The 8461-nt window shown below is 44.9% G+C and overlaps 1 protein-coding gene across 6 annotated transcripts in view; it reads right to left on the bottom strand.

Moving 5' to 3' along the window:
• LOC111245788 (protein phosphatase 1B-like) overlaps positions 1-5460 on the bottom strand; it is a 17635-nt gene extending 12175 nt beyond the window's left edge. For 2 of the 6 annotated variants that reach the window (XM_022794565.2, XM_086981485.1), the window contains exon 1: positions 1327-1859. The gene's annotated coding sequence lies outside the window, so the exon portion shown is untranslated. The other 4 variants (XM_022794566.2, XM_022794561.2, XM_086981487.1 and 1 more) reach the window with 4 other exon arrangements.
• Positions 5461-8461: the final 3001 nt, after the last annotated feature.

Raw genomic sequence — 8461 nt, forward strand, 5'->3', positions numbered from 1 at the left:
TATATATATAGCTTTAACGTTACGTGCACAACCTGTAAGTTGCGAGGTGGCCCTAGCAATAATAAAGAAATATAATGTTTCTGTATTTAGAAAAAAAACGTTAAGAACTGCCTTGCACCCGAACCTAACATATACATTGCAAAAACCGAATATGTATTATCGCACGGAAGCACCAAGCAACCTATTATTTTTTGGGGGCTGTTAACAGTAGCCGGCTCTTCATAGTTGGGGTATCATAATCATGTCGGGGTAATATACACAGAAAGTACGAAGGCACAAAGAACCTGTTATACTATTATACACTTAATATGTAGAATATGTTGCACTGCTACTGGTGTTGTTTCGGCAATGGCGGTGATTCAAGAAAATCATATATACTATGATATATATACTATATGAAATATCCGACTACTAACTTTAGTTTGTAGTCGAATTGTAACACAAAAAAACACCACTAGCGTACACGAAATAAACGCAGACAAAAAGACTATCTAAATAAAAACAGATATATTTGGATTGGCTAAAAATATTGTTTTTGATTGTCATGTTTGTCCAAAATGACCTTCGTTCACCCTGATTACGTTTTTGATTCGGGGCCTAACATATCACTACTTATTTTAGGTTTGCTTTCTCTGATCGGCAAATGACCTGTTAAGGATTAGTGTGGGTCAAACGATATTGATAGGTGAAGATTCGCTAAAGGGTGGCCCAAGTACACAACATACAAGGACAAATCCGGCAGGAGTAAGCTATGGACTCATAACCACAAAAGTATAACAGCCGGAAATGGCCTATACACGTAAAAGGTTCAGAACGACTGTTCGTTGGAGTTTATTTGGACGAGCCGACTTGCAACAGATTTTCCCCTGAAAAACGAACATTAATTTCTGTATAATTAAGGTTATTAGAGTTGGCCTCTAGAGTCACTGAGGAATCTTCAAGTCCTTTAAGTGTAAACTTTATTGGGGACCTTGTGAGTTGCCTCATGGAAATCTTGTCGGATTTCTAATAACACGCATGGAAGTTTATTGATAACGTAAATCGCCGATTTCGGCCAAAAAAGCGGGGGTTCGCCTAACGTGCAGAGATATGATAATTCCCGACCTTCGTTCAAATTTTGCACGACGACCCAACGTTTTCCACCGTGGCTACAATGTTGCTTACATTTTCCGTTAAACTAACTGTTCATTTCTGTACGAATTTTCTATGAAGGCCTTTCTAAAACTACAAGCAACAAGCTAAAAAAAAACTCTAGATACAAATGGGCGATCCCATATTTGGAGTCAACGGTCGCCAATGCACCTCAGGCAAGTCCTATCCCCATACCTGAATAGTGTAGAAACTGAGTCGCATGGTGTGAAGTGACTCGTCGTCCGATTAGGCTGTCAAAAAACAATATGAACATTTCCTATGAAAAGCAGTATTGACATCCCCACATCCGTAAGCATCACAATGGCTTTTTAGACTAAATGAAATTCTACAATACTTCCTTTCCTGAACCATCGAAGCCACTGAGCAACATTGTTTTCACGAAAAGCATATCCAAATGCACGCGTAATACAGAGGTAACAGGATACTGGATGGGGTAAACCTTTCTTTGCTCTTTTAGCAACAAGCTGTACCACGATACAGCCAATCAACGAACAGTCGACAACTTCGCATAATCTTCACAACTGCTTATGTGATGCGGTCACCGTAACGACAGAAGACCGAAAACGGATACTCATTCGCCGCCTTCCATAGTCCGTTTACTCTGCTGGTTAGCAATTGTGTCACTGTTCAATTTTCTCGCTGTTACCGCCGCCGCCGCCGCCGCCGCCGTCGCAGAAGCTGTAACGATCTCAGAGCGCACTGCCCACCGCATTCGCTACTTTGGTACCTGTGTTTTAGTTGCACTAGCGGCCGTCGTCATTGGAAACAGCTACTCGTGGGGCAAAGGCCGGCATGAAGCAATGACGGGCGGACAAACGGCTTACGAACAAACTCTGGCCGGCGGTTAGGCAGACGGCAGAGTCTGTCGTGCTCATCTCTCTCTAGTGCCTGCTACTGCTTCTTGCTTGCTCGATTGTCTGCCTGCCTGCCTGCCTGCCTGCCTGCCTGCCTGCCTGGTGGATGGTCGTCGGCTTTCGGCGACGTCGTTCCCACCGCCGCCGCTGCCATGCAGCTGCTGCCGTCGTCGTCGTTGCCGCCCGTCGAAGATGAGTCCACCATCACCGGCGGCTACCGGCGGTTGCTGTAGCAACAACAGCAGCAGCAGCAGCAGCAGCAGCACGAGTTCTGCGCAATTTCGACGCGCCGCTGTTCCACAATGGTAGCAGTGATAGGACGCTACTAATAATATGTTATTCGCTGCTGCTGCGTCAAAAGCGGCACATGGTAGTCGTTGTCGGCGTGACTGCCGCACCGACGATCGCCTTTGTCCATGCAGCTGAAACCAAACGGCATCAAACAAGCACGGACAATCTGCAGTGGTGCGACCTGTGAGACGATCGTACAACTGGCGGCGACGGCGGCGGCGGCGGCGGCGGCAGTAGTAGCAGCAGCAGTAGTATTAGTAGTTGCGTAATGGAATTATAGGTATAATAATGTGAATTAAAAGCACATGTGAGGCGTATGCTAGATACCGATAGTAAACAAAGCTCGCGCGGCCTGAGGCGAGCCAGCCAGCCAGCCAGCCAGCCAGCCAGTCATCGATCTGATGCGGGGACGACGCCTGACTTGCTTACGCACGTAAAGCGATCGAAGAAATTGTTATTTCTGTTTAGAACACAATGACACCAGCGGAGGTATTAAGTAATGTTGTCACTCTGCATAACGTTCACGGAACATAAATGACACCTCATACTACAATACATAGTGTTCCAGATACTAAAAATTGGTTGACAGAGTTCGGTGGATTATATTTTGCCGGGTAACAGTATTGACGAATATATGGCATCGGTTGGCCTACTGTTATTTTTTTCTGTGTTGTCTAATTCAGGCCAATGCTCACTTGTGTAGCATTCTCTAACCGAATGAATCATGCTGGGCTAGGATTACTTGAATCGAACGAACAACTATCATCCATCCATTACGATGCAGGAAAGGTGAGAACAGTTCATAGATATAGAAACGAATAGATTTACAGGCGGCATTTAGAAAAAGGCGGCAACAGAAAGCGGCTTACTGTGCAGTGTGTCGCAAATACAGATGGCACCATCAGAATCGTATTATCAATACTCATACTAATTACCTTCATATTATCCATAGAACAACTGCCACTGATGCTACACTACATATATGCGATACTACAATAACTGACGCACAAACGAAAGCCAGTTCGCAGCACCTGAACTCTCCATGAAAAGGGACATAGCCACAGAAAAATATCGATGGGTTGGCAAAAGAGACCGTTAATATAATAATAATAGCTTTTAATTAGCAAAACACTCTCACTTATCAACCTGCTGAACGGCTTGTCCATTAGTCCTGCTGTGACAACAATAGCATGAACTTCGAGACGGGTAATTTTTCCCGTATGAGCTTTCAATCAACCAATCGGCCAACAAACGATCGATTCCACGTGCACTATTGCATGCACTTCATGCACTCATATCATTCGCCGAATGGCGACCACTAACAAATGCACAGTTCTGTGCCGCTCCTGCAACATATGATCATGATCGAGTCTGCTCTGCCTTTGCGTATCTGCTTGCTTGCTTGCTTGTCTGCCTGTTGGCCTGTTTGTAAGCAGGCCATTTGCTCAATCAAAAAGCTACCTGTCATTGATTTACACGCATCGACAAATTCTCTATGCCCAGACAGAGCGTTAAACTACCACTACTACTACTACTACTACTACTAGTGTCAATACTGACATCACAGTTGTAACGACATCAGCGAGAACGGCCATGATATAAACAACGATATCCACATTACCGACATTTGTTACTATTATAGCTTCTTCTATCACCAGCATCATCATCATCGCCCCGCTTAACAGCAGCAGTCGTAACATTAATCCGCACTGATTACCAACCACTGTCTGGCTCATTGGCTATAACATCTGTATTTTGATGAAATTGGCCGAGCTTCAAAAAGCAACGAACAAACGCGATCAATGATGAACGGTGCTTGTTACAGATACACTAACTTGGTCTTGTAGTAACTTTATAATAGGTTAGCAGCAAACTGTGCGACATACCGCCATATCATCTAAATGGCGCGTACTAGCGAATACACCCCCTTACCCCCCGCCCGCCCCATAACAGCAGCCTTTCCGTTCAATGTATACTGTAGAATAATAAGCAGCAGCAGCAGCAGCAGCAACAACAGTATTGTACGTAGATGCAAATCTACCACTTCGTCACTTTTTGCAGCAGTTTTCAATTGTCCGTCTCACAAAAAACTGCTAACGATCTGTATTTCTATACAACAGCACCTATACGACATACATAACAGCATTATCAATAGTAGTGAAGGTCGACGGATCATTGCTGGCTGCTAGGCGGAGGGAAGGAGGGACGGAGGAACGAGTCAACCTAGAAACAAATCGACGATGGACACGGCGCCGACGGCCTAATTGGATTGAATCGAGTTCAACCGACTCCGATTCGATCCCAGGCTGCCAACCATCACTAGACACAGGCCAGATCGTCGCGCAACGCTACTTTTCCTCCCATAGCATCATAATAGCCGTCGCAGTTGAAGCACAGTATGCACGGAATATCAGCAGCAACACAAAGATGTGTGTGTACGCTACACGAGATATCTATATGAAGGGAACGAGCTGGCGGTAGCCGATGACGATGCTGCGACTGTTGCCGTTGCTGTTTGTTATCTGTATCACAGCCAGTATCGTCTCCGGCAGCCGCCGTATCTGCTTCGGCTGCTGCTGGCGATAATGAGACGAAGTAGCAGTTGAGCTAGCGAATTGAAGGATGAACAGGCCACCAACGTTCACCGGTCGCTAGCCCCCCAACAGCAGGAGGAGATAGTCAAGCAAGTGATGAATGATGATGCCAACTAAGCAGATCGTCAACGACAACGACGACGACTACTGAATGTTGCTCTAAGCTTGCTGGCTACTGCTGTTGACCAATTGTCGCTGCTGCTTACCTAGGCTGCGACACGCTGGCTGGGATCGGCCGGAACACGCTGCGGGGTTCGTTGGCCACTCGGAGGCGGGGGCGCCGCTCGACTTCGGTCAAACTTCAATTCACTCTCCTTCATTCATCAAACAACGCACCGCACACACTATTCGCCTGCACCTCACACAGCGGCGCTGGTTATTTTGCGAAAACACAAGAGTAAAGCAAGATGGCGCTTACCCACGGTCGCCATAGAAGCTTGGCGGTAAAACGAAAACCTCGTCTCGAAAGTATATCCGTAGCGGTGCTGCTGATGCTGTTGCTGCTGCTAATGCTGCTGCTGCTGCTGCTGGCGGCGACAACGACGGCGGCGACCGTAGCGCGGGAAACTTTGAATTCCCGCACCGCGGTCTAGTCTAGATTAGCATTCGTAGAAATATCGATGATATAAGAGCAAATAGCCACCGTCACAGCAGCAGCAGCAGCAGCAGCAGCAGCAGCGAATTTCTGCTGTTGCCGGTTATTAGTGCTGTTATATAGCAGCAGTGAAGGCAGCAGAATGCAGTCCGTTCAGAGCGGCTGCTGTTCGAGCTGCTCTGCTAATCTGAAGGAATTTGCAGTGGGACAAGAAGCAAGCGATGGTCAGCTGATAAGTTTGTCCACGTTGGTAAGGACGGCGCGGGTACCCGCCGTGTGTTGTCCTGGGTGCGGTAAGGTACCTGATCACAAGTGTTGACATTACTCTCATCGGTGGTTCCCGGCAGTGAGATATGAGCTACGTTGCCAATGAGTTGCCACTATGGCCGTGGCCCCCGTGCCATTGGTGGCAAGTAGCAACTATTCCTCGTCGCTATGGCCACTATAGTCACCAGTATACAACGCTAGAGGGAAACAAGCCAACAAAAGAGCGGCAATCGCAAATCGCACCTGCCGCGAGCGCACCCGCGCCACTGCCGGGGCCGTACACACTGAACATTTACGCGGTCGCGGCGTCGGCAGAGCTGGCGACGAAGAGAAAGAGCGTTTGCCGCTGTGCAGCCATAGGTACCGGCCGGTTAGAGGTTGTAGTAGTAATGGCCGTACTTCAAGTGATACGTCCCACTAATGAGCGGGCGGTTACGTCCATTAGTATTATTGCACGACGAGGCAACTTGCTGCTGTAGCCTTTTCTGTTACTAACAGATAGATAGGTAGGTAGGTAGCTAGGTAGGTAGGTAGGTAGGTACTGATGGGCCCAGGCAGCGCAAGATTCGCTGACCAGCGAACCAGCAGGTCGCTCGGAGGATATTTTAAGAGTCAACCATCACATACAAGATGACTGCTGGCAGACGAATGCCTGCCTGTTTGATGCAGTAATTTTAAATGTAACCGTAGTTGCGTGTATGGGTGATTTTGCAACGCCTTGCGATTAACTTGGTGATGACATGCAATAAAATAGCGAAAATCATATAAATAATGTACAATAATGAAGAAAATTTCTAGCTACAAATGCAGTTATTCCAGGTGGCAACGGGTCCTCCGTAAGGGTTTCGATTACAGTAAAGTTTAAATTTAGAGTGAAAGACGAGTCATTTATAATATATCACAGACTCTGCTATGGAAAATGACTGAAATAAATGTACAGACTATAGAGGTTTTTTTCGAGTAGTGAACGGACTTATGCTGTGTTTAGGTATGATAAGTAAATGGGGGCAGACGCGCTAACCGATATCTTATTTCAGTTTTACTTTTGAATTCATGCAAACTGGTACTGGACGACATTTTCATATGTGGTTATGTCCATTACGCGGTGGAGATTAACGAAGCATTGTAAGCACGTTCTGGTCCGCGTAGGTAATTGCTGGTAACACAGGGCTTGCCAAATTGAGGAAAGGCTATCTAATAAGCCTGACAGAATTTTTTCTATGCGTCACATTAGTTTCGGGATTTCTTTTCATTCGAAGTTCTTATATTCGATGGACCACCGAGTCATGCTACTTCAACAGTAACCTTATCAACAGTAATCGTACTAACCGTAAACGGCGATATTAATGAGTCCCTATGAATGAAATGAAGGAACGCCTACGAAGTGGTTGTCGGCGTCATTATTATTTAAGCGAGATCTTTCTATAATTTGCAGTATCCCGTTCGTTCTAGGACCTCATGTCATATAATGTCAACAGTCATCATGAGTCTGAGCTCAAGTCACTGACGTTGCCTCAAAAATAATCTCTGAGATTACGTGTACGTATGTCTATTTCGATCTACCTAATGATTCATTGTTTCTGGCCGCGATTTATGCCAAGGGTCAGATATCGTGCCACTTCTTACTAAATGTAAGGTTTCTCTCTGTAATTGCAATCAATATACATTTTAGACGGAAAGGCGCTTGTCGACACACATCGATTTCGACATTACTGAAATATGTCTATTAACTATGAAAATTAATAATATAATTAATTGCACATTATCTAAAGTTGTTAAAATTGTGTTGAATTATTTAGAAATCATTGCGGCGATAAATCGAAATTTATAACAAGTAAAATGAAACTAGCGAGCCGGTTTCCAAAGTAACAATAGCGATATTTTTTATTATTATTATTATTATTATTATTATGCAGAATAAAGGGTGGAAAGTTGAATTTTCTATAATCTTCTTTGGTTTACTAAGCTCATAAATGCTTAGTCTATTTGTCTCCGTATATAGTAATGGTAATAATAAATCTGAAGCCATACAGAAATGTACGAATAGTTTTCTACCGCACTTGAACCTTTTGTCTTCCTTCTTTCTTGACTTCTGGCGAAGGCAAGTGAAGAAACTGCTTGAGAGATGGAAGAAGGTCGTGGGGATAGACGGCGCTTTCGTTATAGAATTCAAATGGATAGCCATGTTTTTGTTCAATGAAAAGCCTAATTGTTTTTATGGCAACCGAACTGCATTATTGCAGCTATCATAAACTATTGAAGGCAACAAATGAGAACAGTTTTAGAATTGATTTATTAGTTTCTCCGTACATTAAAGTACTTCCAAACTTGGAAAAATAATCTGCAATGCTTGCCGGATCGCTCTGGTCATTTTTGACAGAGGTTAAAAATTGTTAGGTACATGCCAGCCAACGTTAGACGGACGGCCTCTGTAGTTAGGGTCTAATGTTGTTAACTGAGTACGCCCTTGTCGTTTAGCCATCGGTCTTGTTGTGATAAAAGAGCTCAGAAGGTTCCCGTAACAGTAGGCCCCAGGGAGCATGAAGGCATTTCATTACTTTCCTCTCACGCGGCTCTTATATTGCTATTGTTCCAGTGAGTTCCCGGCAGGAACCTAAAAATCCTCGAGGTATCTTGGAAATTTTGAGTCCACATATAGGGTTTAGAATCCCTATAACTTGCAGAAATGCAACAAACCACGAGTCAAA

Source organism: Varroa destructor, unplaced genomic scaffold (assembly GCF_002443255.2).
Source record: "Varroa destructor unplaced genomic scaffold, Vdes_3.0 BEIS01000002.1, whole genome shotgun sequence".
NCBI classification, from domain to species: Eukaryota; Metazoa; Arthropoda; class Arachnida; order Mesostigmata; family Varroidae; genus Varroa; species Varroa destructor.